The sequence below is a fragment of the Bufo gargarizans genome, chromosome 6, assembly GCF_014858855.1.
Source record: "Bufo gargarizans isolate SCDJY-AF-19 chromosome 6, ASM1485885v1, whole genome shotgun sequence".
NCBI lineage: Eukaryota > Metazoa > Chordata > Amphibia > Anura > Bufonidae > Bufo > Bufo gargarizans.
The window spans coordinates 117,670,291-117,683,489 of NC_058085.1; positions in this window are offsets into that span (position 1 = coordinate 117,670,291).

A 13,199-nucleotide genomic window follows, 5' to 3' on the forward strand; every position below is an offset into this window, starting at 1 on the left:
CGCCTATCTAGATGATATAGCGATCTTCAGCAAGTCCTGGACTGAACACCTGACCCACATAGGAGCCGTACTAGACCGTATTAGGGAGGCAGGATTAACTCTGAAACCCAGTAAGTGCCATATAGGGATGGCAGAAGTCCAATACCTAGGACACCGGGTAGGGAGTGGCCAACAAAAACCTGAACCGGCTAAGGTAGAGGCTGTAGCCAAATGGCCAACCCCTCGGACCAAAACTCAAGTACTGGCATTCCTAGGTACCGCAGGATACTACCGTAAATTTGTACCCAACTACAGTACCCTGGCCAAACCCCTCACCGATTTGACCCGCAAGAATCTTCCTAAGATAGTAGTCTGGACCCCAGAGTGTGAGCAGGCATTCCAGCAACTAAAAACGGCTCTTGTGAATGCACCTGTACTTGCCGCCCCTGATCCAACTAAACGCTTTCTTGTCCACACAGACGCTTCTATGTTTGGATTGGGGGCAGTACTGAGCCAAGTCGGAGAAGATGGCGGCGAGCATCCAGTGGCTTACTTAAGCAGAAAACTTTTACCCCGGGAAGTAAGCTACGCCGCCATAGAAAAAGAATGCCTGGCCGTGGTGTGGGCCCTTAAAAAGCTGCAGCCCTATTTGTATGGACAACCCTTTTCCTTATTCACAGATCACAACCCGCTGGTGTGGCTGAACAGGGTGTCAGGAGACAATGCCAGGCTGCTGCGCTGGAGTTTGGGGCTGCAGCCTTTTGACTTTACCATCCACTACCGCCCTGGGAAGCAAAATGGCAACGCTGACGGGTTATCCAGACAAACTGAACTTGAAAAGTGATCTGTGAGCGCTCCTCCGGACATCCCCAAGCCGATCCGTTGGGATCAGACTGTGTATGCCGGCTTGGTTCTGGGGGAGCATTGTGGCAAACATCGCCACTTATAGAATGTCTTTCTTGTCTGTACCTCTTCCCCTCCCCCCTCATCCTCCCATCAGCCCTTGCTATTGTCTGACCCCACCTCTCCTTGTACCATAGTAATCTATGTATTGTATGTAAATGAGGCTGTTGGAGGTTTGAAAGCAGGTGCACATGCCTAGTAAAGTCAGTTGACTCCCAAACTGTGTGTCGTCCAGTCACTGGGGAAATTGTCTCTTGAATATTGACCTGTTTCTTCAGCTACAAGGGGATTTAAGTGAAGATATTGAGGGTATATCTTCAAGCTCCGCAACAATAACCCTATCCCCTATTGATAGACACTTATATAGGTGAGAAGAGCCGCTAGTCCAGTGGATGGTAGATAGCTCACTATGAACGGCTGCCTAGTAACACTAAGTGTAGATGAAAAACGAATAATTCATGTTTTTAAGATACAGCAGCCTCCCCATACACATACTCACGGCAGGGATAGATGATGCAGATAGGCGCCTATGATGCAGATCCACTGCTCCGTGTATGTGAGGCAGGGGGCTAAAGGAACCTTATATCTGCCAATAGATCAATTGTAAATCCCAATAGGACAATCCCCCTTGAGTATAACGTACAGCCCTGCCTGAAAGAGCTCGTGTCTAAACAAGCACACAGGCTCACTGAATATGGCCCTGCCTAGTGAGCTACATCTAAGAAATACATAAGCTCAAGGCGTTTCTACATGGTTTTGATACCCCACGTGTTAGGAAAGTATTACCTGTAACAACATAGCTGCCGCACCGTTTTGTGACGGCATTGGCGCTGTGATGGTCGTATGCGGCCGAACACATGCCGAGTTGATATAATGATAACTCCTCCCACCAGAGGAGTGTGCCGGTGTGAGCATCCAATCAAAAGTGTGGGCGTGTCAGTGGACCAGCCCACTAGACCTGCCTCACGCAAATAGGGCATCTGTCCAGCCGGAAGGGGTGCGCATGCGCACTGCAGTTATTTCTGGAATCGAAGATGTGGTATAGTTCAGATACAGTGTCTGGCCTGGATGGAGTAAAAGGGGGAGCACATTGAGGGTAGTATAACATGCAAAGAATGCACAAACAGATATGGACACTAAGGGAGGGACTATAGATGGTGGAAGAAGATCCATTATCCATAGCAGATCAAGCTGTGGTCCCATAGAGAGCAAGTCTAAGGCAAATTGATAGAAGGAATCAATATCAGCCATAAACAGGGGCACATAGCACTCGATACCAAAGTAGTGCGCGCTCCATTAAATATAGCATGCAAAGGACATACAGTGGGATGCGAAATTTTGGGCAACCTTGTTAATCGTCATGATTTTACTGTATAAATCGTTGGTTGTTACGATGAGAAATGTCAGTTAAATATATCATATAGGAGACACACACAGTGATATTTGAGAAGTGAAATGAAGTTTATTGGATTTACAGAAAGTGTGCTATAATTGTTTAAACAAAATTAGGCAGGTGCATAAATTTGGGCACCACAAAAAAGAAATTAAATCAATATTTAGTAGATCCTCCTTTTGCAGAAATTACAGCCTCTAAACGCTTCCTGTAGGTTCCAATGAGAGTCTGGATTCTGGTTGAAGGTATTTTGGACCATTCCTCTTTACAAAACATCTTTAGTTCATTCAGGTGTGGTGGCTTCCGAGCATGGACAGCTCTCTTTAAGTCACACCACAGATTTTCAATTATATTCAGGTCTGGGGACTGAGATGGCCATTCCAGAACATTGTACTTGTTCCTCTGCATAAATGCCTTAGTGCATTTTGAGCAGTGTTTAGGGTCGTTGTCTTGTTGAAAGATCCAGCCCCGACGCAGCTTCAGCTTTGTCACTGATTCCTGGACATTGGTCTCCAGAATCTGCTGATACTGAGTGGAATCCATGCGTCCCTCAACTTTGACAAGATTCCCAGTCCCTGCACTGGCCACACAGCCCCACAGCATGATGGAACCACCACCATATTTTACTGTAGGTAGCAGGTGTTTTTCTTGGAATGCTGTGTTCTTTTTCCTCCATGCATAACGCCCCTTGTTATGGCCAAATAACTCAATTTTAGTTTCATCAGTCCACAGCACCTTATTCCAAAATGAAGCTGACTTGTCCAAAGGTGCTTTAGCCCACCTCAAGCGGCACTATTTGTGCTGTGGGCGGAGAAAAGGCTTCCTCTGCATCACTCTCGCATACAGCATCTCCTTGTGTAAAGTGCGCCGAATGGTTGAACGATGCACAGTGACTCCATCTGCAGCAAGATGATGTTGTAGGTCTTTGGTGCTGGTCTGTGGGTTGACTCTGACTGTTCTCACCATTCGTCGCTTCTGTCTATCGGAGATTTTTCTTGGTCTGCCACTTCGAGCCTTAACTTGAACTGAGCCTGTGGTCTTCCATTTCCTCAATAACTGTGGAAACAAACAGCTGAAATCTCTGAGACAGCTTTCTGTACCCTTCCCCTAAACCATGATGGTGAACAATCTTTGTCTTCAGGTCATTTGAGAGTTGTTTTGAGACCCCCACGTTGCTACTCTTCAGAGAGAATTAAAAGAGGAGGGAAACTTACAAGTGACCCCCTTAAATACTCTTTCTCATAATTAGATTCACCTGTGTATGTAGGTCAGGGGTCACTGAGCTTACCAAGCCAATTTGAGTTCCAATAATTAGTTCTAAAGGTTTTGGAATCAATAAAATGACAACAGTGCCCACATTTATGCACCTGCCTAATTTTTTTTAAATAATGATAGCACACTTTCTGTAAATCCAATAAACTTCATTTCACTTCTCAAATATCACTGTGTGTGTCTCCTATATGATATATTTAACTGACATTTTTTTATTGTAGCAACCAACGATTTATACAGGAAAATCAGGACGATTAACAAGGTTGCCCAAACTTTCGCATCCCACTGTAGTTTCATTCAGCCCTTAGGGTGGACAGTATCCAGTCTGAAAATCCAAAAGGTTTCTTTGCGGAGCAATATCGTATTAATATCGCCAACGTGTGTGGATTTTCTAATCTGTTCAATCCCTTGTACTTACAGCACACTTGGATTGCCGTCATGATAATCGCAGATGTGATGTGCCACAGAGGTATCCCTATTGTTTCTGATGTCCGCCAGATGTTCACCAACCCGCCTCCTCAATTCTCCTCTGGTTTTGCCTACATACTGTACACCACACTGACATGTAAGTAAGTACACGACCCCTACTGATGTACAGTTGATAAAGAATTGGATGGAATATCTTTCATTATTTACCAAGCTCATGAAATATGCGCATTTCATCACATTCCGACATATCACACATGAGCCACATGAATAGGTGCCTTTCAGCTGATTTTTTTTTTTAGCCATGTACTTGGTGTGGGGCGTATATAAAGGCTGTGCACCAGTCGGTCACGTAAGTTCGAACTGCGTCTGTAAGTAATGGAGGGATGTTCTGTTACTAGTGCACCAATATCCGGGTCGGATTGCAGGATAGGCCAATGTTGCTGCAGAATGTTACGTACCTGCTTATGAGCTTTATCATATGTGGCTATGATTCTCGGGCTAAGGTATGGTGACTCACTTATACTATTGTTCCAAGACGTAGCCCCCTCAACTCTGGCTAAACGCTGCATCCTTAGGCCACTTACAGACCATCTCAGATACCAAAAGCTGTTATATAAGTGGCTGTACCCTTTTGGTCTTTCTTTGGCAAAAAATGTCCGCCGTTGTGTAATTCGTACACCACAAGACCTGGATTCTGCATGGAACATTCTAGAAATATCGCCTCTGAGTATAGAACCCTGGTTACCTGTGGATATCACTGTATCTGGCTTACCCCAGCTTCCTGCCCTGAAGCCCTGGGAAGTGCTCTACAAGTAAAAATCCTCCAACAGCAAAAGGCGCCTAAAGTGAAGTGCAGTAATTCTTCTGGGCCTATAACTTCCTGATCTGTGCTGCAGTCATTGAAACCTATTCAATTCAAGATGGGATGTCGTACCGCCTCTCAATAAAGAGGATGTCGTCCCAAAGACCTTGCTTAGTACCTATGGTCGAATTTTCTGCCTTAGATGCGCATATCCAGTCATAGGTATTCCAGCGTTAGTTGTCACATGCCATATCGGGCTGTCTTAAGAGTGTCCTGTTGTCACTACTAAGAGTGTCGCTGTTGGCACAGTATATCCGCTTTAGAGACGTTACACCAAAGATGTTATAGATGTTGTGCATCATTGCTTTATCTGTTTGTCACCTGTTTTGTTTAGCAGGTGTATGTGTTGAAAGAAGCATGGGCATGAGGGTACGGGTTGGTATGCTGTTTCAATATCACCTGCCCTCACATGTCCCTGCAGTGTGGTTTAACACTAGGGGCCTACAGACGTTTTTGCTTCTTGTGCTGTGGGATCTGCTAAATGTCACAGAGTCTAGCACAACTAGCAAAGTGCTAAATTAACAATCACTTAATGTTAATAAATGTTCTTTTGTTTTAATTTCACTTGAGGTAATGCGTTTTATATTACCGTGAATGATGTACCAGTGAACTGAATTGTTTGCTACTCTAAGCTACCCATGTCAGAAGTAAACATAACTACCTTTAAAGTGAGAGGTCTTAACACGTTCCAAAAAAGGTCACAGATCCTCACACTTTTATGAAGAAAAATAGAAGCAATATTTGGTTTCTACAAGAGACCCATTTTAGAGTGAATAAGATCTCTAAACTTTCCCATACTGAATACACACAGTGGTTTCACAGCACGTATAAGTCAGCTTCTAGGGGTGTTAGTGTTGCAATTAGTAAAAATATACCTTTCACACAATAGGACCCAGAAGAAAGATTCATCTTTGTCAAGGGAAAAATTGGTCAATTAATGGTATCGCTGGCAGGTGTCTATGTGCCCAACACCCATCAGCACAAGTGGCTCAAATTGACTCTCACTATATTTCTGGAATTTGCTGAAGGTTTAGTGATAATCGGGGGAGATCTAAATGTCGTTATAAATCCGACTTTAGACACCTCAACGGGGAGTTCCACCAAATCCCAGAAAACGCTAGGAAGAATACAAAGAACATTGAGTGACAGCCATTTAATAGATACATGGAGGACGCTCAATGTTTCAGATAAAGATTATACATTCTATTCAGCTGTTTATCGGTCCTACCAACGATTAGACTATATTTTAGTATCTGAAACACATCTAGAGTGGATATGCTAATCCAATATTGGCCCCATCACTGTTTCAGACCATGCCCCGGTAACAACTACACTCACCTTCACTAATCTACCTATAAAGGAATGGATTTGGCGACTAAATGAAACCATAATAGATTCAGACGAACATGTATCTGATGTTTCTCGCAAATTAACACACTATTTTTGAGACAATAAAACCTCAGATACCTCTCAGACTATAGTCTGGGAGGCTCATAAAGCTTTCATACGTGGCGAATTTATAGTTTTGGGATCCAAACTCAAAAAAGAGAAACAGAAAAAACTTGATTCATTGTTAGGCCAAATCGCAGCCATAGAATCCACCCAGAAACAATCTAAAATGCATCTAGATCAAGGCGAACTAATCTAATTGAGGAGGCAACTAAAGGAGCGTCTTAACATAAAATGCGCAAAAGCCTACCAGTATGTAAAATTCCAACAATATATGCACGGGGTAAAGGAAATAAATTAATGATGCACCTGATTAACAAACGGAAGGATAACACAATATGTCTCGGCCATTAAAACGGGTAACTGAGCTTTGGTCTCCTCTACTAAAGATATAGCAGAAGAATTCTGCTCTTTCTACATGAAATTGTAAAACCTAGACACCACCCATGGTGTCTCATCTGAGGGCCACCAAGCTAGTGAAAGAGAGAAACACATAGACGAGTTTTTAAACAATCTAAATCTCACTAAACTGAGCGCTGAGGAGTGCTCTCCTTTACTGAAGCCTTTCACAGAAGAAAAGATCAAAAAGATTGTTAAAGACATGCCCTTCGGTAAGGTTCCAGGGCCAGACGGCCTGCCAGTCGGGTACTATAAAAAATTCCTCTCCATCCTAGCCCCTCACATAACTAACTCGTGCCAGGCCCTAGCTGAAACTCCCCCAAAGCAATCACTTGAAGCTGTTATTACCATAATCCCCAAAGAATGTAAAGATGATAGGGAATGTGGTAACTATAGACCCATATCCTTACTTAATCTGGACATTAAAGTATGAGCCAAATTATTAGCATCTAGACTTAATACCCTTATTCCTAGAATCATCAATCAGGAACAGGCTGGATTTGTTCTGGGCCGTGAGGGAAACTTCCAGTCATGCAGACTCATTAATGCAATCACATGGGCCAAGAATAAAGCACGATATCTCGTTCTTCTAAGTACAGATGCGGAAAAGGCATTCGACAGTGTCAATTTGGCTTTATACACAACGTACGCTTCATAGATTTGGAATACCTGACTCTTTCATTAAGGTGGTTATGTCTGTATATCGCTCTCCCAATGCTAGAGTGAGAGTGAATGGAACATTATCCAGACCTTTTGGCATCTCTAATGAGACACGTCAAGGGTGCCCACTTTCTCCTTCCCTATTTAAAATGGTGATGGAGACTTCAAGCTGTTCGAGATAACACGCTGATAAAAAGTTTGACAGTGAACAAACTTGAGCATAAATGTTCTGCTTTTGCGGACGACCTCCTGCTCCTTGTGACAAATCCAATACAGGCGTTCCCACAGTTTCTAGAACTCTTCTCCACATTTGTCTCTTTATCCAATTTTAAGATCAATTATTCCAAATTTGAAGCTATGAGTGTGTTGCTCCCGCCACACATGGTCCATTTTCTCAAATCATCCTTTCCTTTTAGGTGGAGCCCAGACTCCTTAACAATATCTGGGAATAACACTCACTAATGACCCTACAAGACTATATAGAACCAATTATATTCTGCTCCTGAAAAAGATCCAAAGTCAATTGTAATCTCTATCGTTACCCTGGGTGTCCTGGTTGGGTCGTAAAAACCTGCTTCAAACATATGTTGTCCCAAAACTATTATATCTACTGCAAATGGTTCCTATACATGTCCCACAGACATTCTTTAGACAGGTGAGATTGATTTTAGCAATCTTCCTTTGGAAGGGTAAAAAAACCTACAATTGCTTACGACAAACTAATAAAAGATCGCTCTCAGGGTGGATTTGGTCTACCTGATTTGGGTTATTATTATAAGGGTATACAGCTGAAGAGATGGCTGCAGCTGTGTATCCCTAATTATAGAACTTTGGGGTCCAACATTAAGCTAGCACTCTTGTCAAGAAAACAATATGCGGGTCTCTGGGGGATTGGTGAGCCCTCAGTATTTCCTGCGGGTTTAACTAAGGGTCTGTATTTGAATATACATCCACCAATACTGTCACCCGCCTCTTCTTTGACCCTCCAAGGATCCTGCCAGTAGAGACCATTCCATACTTACTAAAACCAGACACAACCCATACTCCTCCACTTCTGGAATCTTCTAGAAGGTATACAGATCTCTACACTTATGACAGCTAAACTTATGACAGCTAAAATCTTCAGAAGATATACTGCCCTTCTGCTCTTAAACTATCAAGGAAGGAAACTTTCTAGCTAGACAAGAGTTACATCCTTCATGTAAGATTATAGTAACTAAATACACTACTTTCCCTGCGCCTACTTGGTTTGAAAAATTTGCATTACATGACAGAATACAGAGACACACCATTTCACTCCTATATAAGTCACTGATTTCCATGATGAGTAGTGGGGTTCTAGCGTTCATTAGAGCATGGGAGAAGGACCTAGATAGAATATTAACTCCACAAGATATAACCCACATTTTTAGGAGATCCCATGGATTTTCTAGGTGTATAAAAACACAAGAGCACTCCTATAAAGCTATGACAAGGTGGTATAATGATCCATCCAAACTATTTAGAATGATGCTTTCAGACACGACACGTGCCTGAGGTGCAAAACACAGAAGAGCACACTGGGGAATATTATGTGGTACTGCTCCATCATATGCCCATATTGGGAGCAGATTGAACAAAAAACTAACGAGATTTGTCGGACCTCAATTAAGTTCTCCCCCAAGTCGGTTCTACTGTGGCTTCCCTCAAATCACTGGCAACCGTCATGCTCAGACTTACTGACCCTGCTGTTACAGACAGCTAGATTATTGATCCCACTCTATTGGCTAAAAGCTTCTCTATTGGCTAAAAGCTACGAGTCTCGTAGCTGGCGCATGCGCTATGCGATGCCCGGTCCTGGCAGGGCATCGCAATACCTACTGCGCATGCGCCGGCTACGAATTTGTCCGCGCAGCCGCAATGGAAAAGGCGAGGGGAGGGGAGTAAACGGGCGGTCACAGGCACAAGGAGGGCAGGGTTATGAGCCGTTAGGGAGGTCCGGTCTTGGGCTCGAAAGATTGAGACACCGCCCTGGGCACTTGAGAGGGCTCGTTTACACAATCTTCAAAGTTCATTTTTGGCAGAAAGAAGACTCGGTTATATGCAACAAAGGTACCGTTTTTAACTGCTGGGTGGCACATATAACGCTATAGGATCTGTCTAATATGGTCAAATGTGGTGACAGACTCCCTTTAATAAAAAGAGATTTGTTTAAAAAAAAAAAATCACTTAATTCAGAGCAATTCCTTTTTAGCCCTCAGATACTGTCCCTTGGGGACATAGCGGGAGAACGGAGCGGCGCCCTGGAATAATAGTAAGTGCAGTAAGGTGCCGCTCTACACAGCCTGATAGTCATCTTACAATGTTTGGACCGATGAAAGGTCCTCTGTAATGTCAACCAATTGGGCCTGTATTTCACCTCAGAGATCCATGAGTGCGAAATTACGTTCCTGGATCTCACCATCTCATTGGGAGTTGACAGGAAAATTACCACCAACCTGTTTAGAAAACAGACATCTACCAACAGCCTGCTACGGTGGGATAGCGGTCACCCACTAGCCCTGAAGAAGGGAATCCCTAAGGGACAGTATGAATGGGTTCACACCCGTTCCGCAATTTGCGGAACGGATGCAGACCCATTTTATGGACGTGTGAATAGACTCTGTTAGTGATGCACGCCGATGCACACATCTATACACTGTATGTGACCTGCATGTCATACTGACGCACAGTAACTTTCACTACCAGAAATGACTATCTATCTGACAGCTCATGTATCATGCTGAGCTTCAGGACCAAGAGTAGTGAGGATGCATTGTGAAACCACTGGCACTAGGAGATCTCACTCTGTCCCTGCTTACCAGTCGGCAATTCTAGACCGCTTAAAGAATCGTTATACAGTTGGAGTATGTTTTGTGCTTCTCTTGTAGTTTTGGCAATTGATTCACAGAGCAGTGTCCTTAATATAATCACACAGAACAGAACATTCAGTTTTAGCTGGAGCTCTGTTCACTGTGTCTAATTGTCAACCACATCTGCCCACCACATGTGGCTCCTCTCGAGCGCTGCCACAGGTGAGTCAGGTGCAGAGGATTCTGGGTATTGGCATGAAAATAAAAACATTTTGTCCACTGCTGCTTTTAGAGATTGTGAATTTGCCAAGGACCGTTAATTAACATTAAGAACAAGGCAGTTGTTTTTTTGTTTTTTTTTTGTTGTCACAGAGAAGGTCTTATATGTATTATTCACAGGTATGGGACTTTGTAAAGGCATGTTTTATAGCTGTTGTTGTAGGCAGTTCCTCAATATAAGTTATTGAGTGTTATTACATCAGTGCTAGAGAAAGTGACTCTTTCCATTTCAGTTTATGTAGTAAAGTGTAAGGTGCAGATGTAATATATTATGTGTTGCCAGAAGTTGTTGGACTTTCCATTCCAAAACCATAGGCATTAATAGGATTCAGGCTCCTTTTTGTGGCTGTATCAGCGTCCACTCTTCTGGAAAGGCTTTGCCTAAGATTTTGGAGCTTGTCTTGAAAATGTGTCCCCGTTCAGCCAAAAGAACATTTGTGGGATCAGGCACTGAAGGCATTACAATTCATAAGGTTGCGGTCCGGGCCATACAGGTTTCTCCACATGAAACTCGTCAAACCATGTCTTTATGAACCTCCCCATGTGCACAGGGGCACAGTCATACTGGAGGAAGAGAAGGCCTTCCCCAAACTGGTCCCATAAAGTTGGAAGTGACAATTGTCTAAAATGTATTTGTGTAAAGCAACATTAGCATTATCACTGTAAATAAAGGCCATAGTCATAACCCTGAAAAACCCATACCATTACCCCTTCACTAAATTTAGCAGTAGGCACTGTAGCGTTCTCTCTCTTGTCATTTGCCAGACCCAGATTCATCCATCAGGCTTCCAGATACTTCAGTGGCAGCATGTTACACCTCTCCAGCCAATGGAGGAACATCATGCATGGTGATCTTAGGCTTCTGTGCAGTTGTTTTAAAATGGAAACCCATTTCATGAAGCTCCGAATGCACAGTTCTTGCACTGATGTCTCCTCCCGAGGCCGCCTGGAACTCTAGTGAGTGAGATGACAGGGGATGGAGGAAATATCAACGAGTGCTTCAGCACTTGGCAGGTCTGCTCTACAACTTTCCATGTTCTACCGCTTCATGCCTGGCGCTTTCACATTACAATATTAGGGCTTACAGTTGATCGGGGCAAATCTAGCAAATCAGAAATTTCATTAACTGAATTGTGCAAATGGTGGCATCCTTTATAGCAGAGTCCCTTGACATTACATCATTATGCCGCCTCACTGCATTATAGCCGTAACACCAGACAAGGTAAGTACGTATTTTTACAGGTCACTATGACTGGCCCCTATACAACCTTTTTAGTATATGAAGTTCATATGCTCCTTTGTACTTAATATTTAGCAACATGGTTTTCTTTTTATGTTTGTATTTGTAGAAGAGAAAGCAGGGCTGGACCAGATATGTTATTTTGGATCAGTTTCCATTTTCATTTATAAAAGGAACAGGAAGGGAAAAACAAGAATCTAAATGTGAAAAGACCCTTACCAGTAGCACTAAACATGTTTTATTCATGTTTTGCAAGATTCAGAAATGTAACATAACAAAGAATCTCTTCATACACAATCATCATTATCCTGTTTTGAGAAGAGGCAGATACCGCTCGACTGTCAGGATTTCCAGAACAATAGAGAAATATCCTCTTGTACTTTTAAGCCAGTTGTATTGGAAGAAGGAACATTTAACTGCCCACCCTGACCCACTTCCAGATTAATTAGGATTCCTTGTTTCTGAGAGCATTATTTGGCTTGAAACTGATGGAGAGCTGCTGGCAAGAACACAGTAAGACCGGCCTCCTGAGATTAACTGTGATATTGCTGGAAGATATTTTTCACTTAACAAACGCGCTAAGTGCTTTTATATCAGTGTCCTCTGTCAGACTTCACACATCACATCTTGTGTTTCCTCCATCATACCTGTATATCATTTTTGCGTCCGTCTGCCATTAAAAATGAATGAATTCTCCCATCACATCCTAATAGACCCCTGCTTTCTATTTAGGAATTCATCTATACACACCAAACCCTTTAATAAATGTGTTTAAAAAAAAAAAAAAAGGAATTCATTCTGCTTTTATTTTCATTTAAACTCTTGCAGTGTCCTCAGTATACATAATGCCACCTGGACATCAAATACCCCACCATAGTGCCCCCTTTAATAGTGCCCCATATAATGAATGCCCCCTTTAAAGACCCCTGGTATTATTAATGCCCCCACTAGTGCCCTCCAGTATTATTAATGCATCATTAGTACCCCCAGTATTATTTATTGCCCCATAAGTGAACGCCAGTATGATTAGTTTTCCCATTAGTGGCCCCCAGTATGATTATTGTCCCTTACTGCCCCCTGTATTATTAATTCCTCCATTAGTGGCTGCCAGCATAAAGAATATCCTATTCTGCTTGTCTTTAAAAAAAAATAAAAAATTATAATTTAACTCTGCCCTTTGATTAAAAAAAATGGCCATGTGAATAGCCTCATTGACTTTAATTGGTTCTAAAAATGGCCATGTAAATATAGCCTAAGAAAATACACACTTGGAAAGATATGAGTTTACTAGCTGGATGACTGGCGTTCAGTTAGTCTGGTGTCTCCTTTCAGCCATTGTGTTGTCTACTGTCTCTCCTTTCCTGTGGATCTCCAGAGGAAGTGACAAGGACAGGAGGGACAGCTCCATTTTGGAAATGAGGCAAGGCAAATACTTATAATAGCATTTCTGGACTGTGCCTAATGTCACAAGATGTACACATACTTTTGATTTTTTTTGTGGTG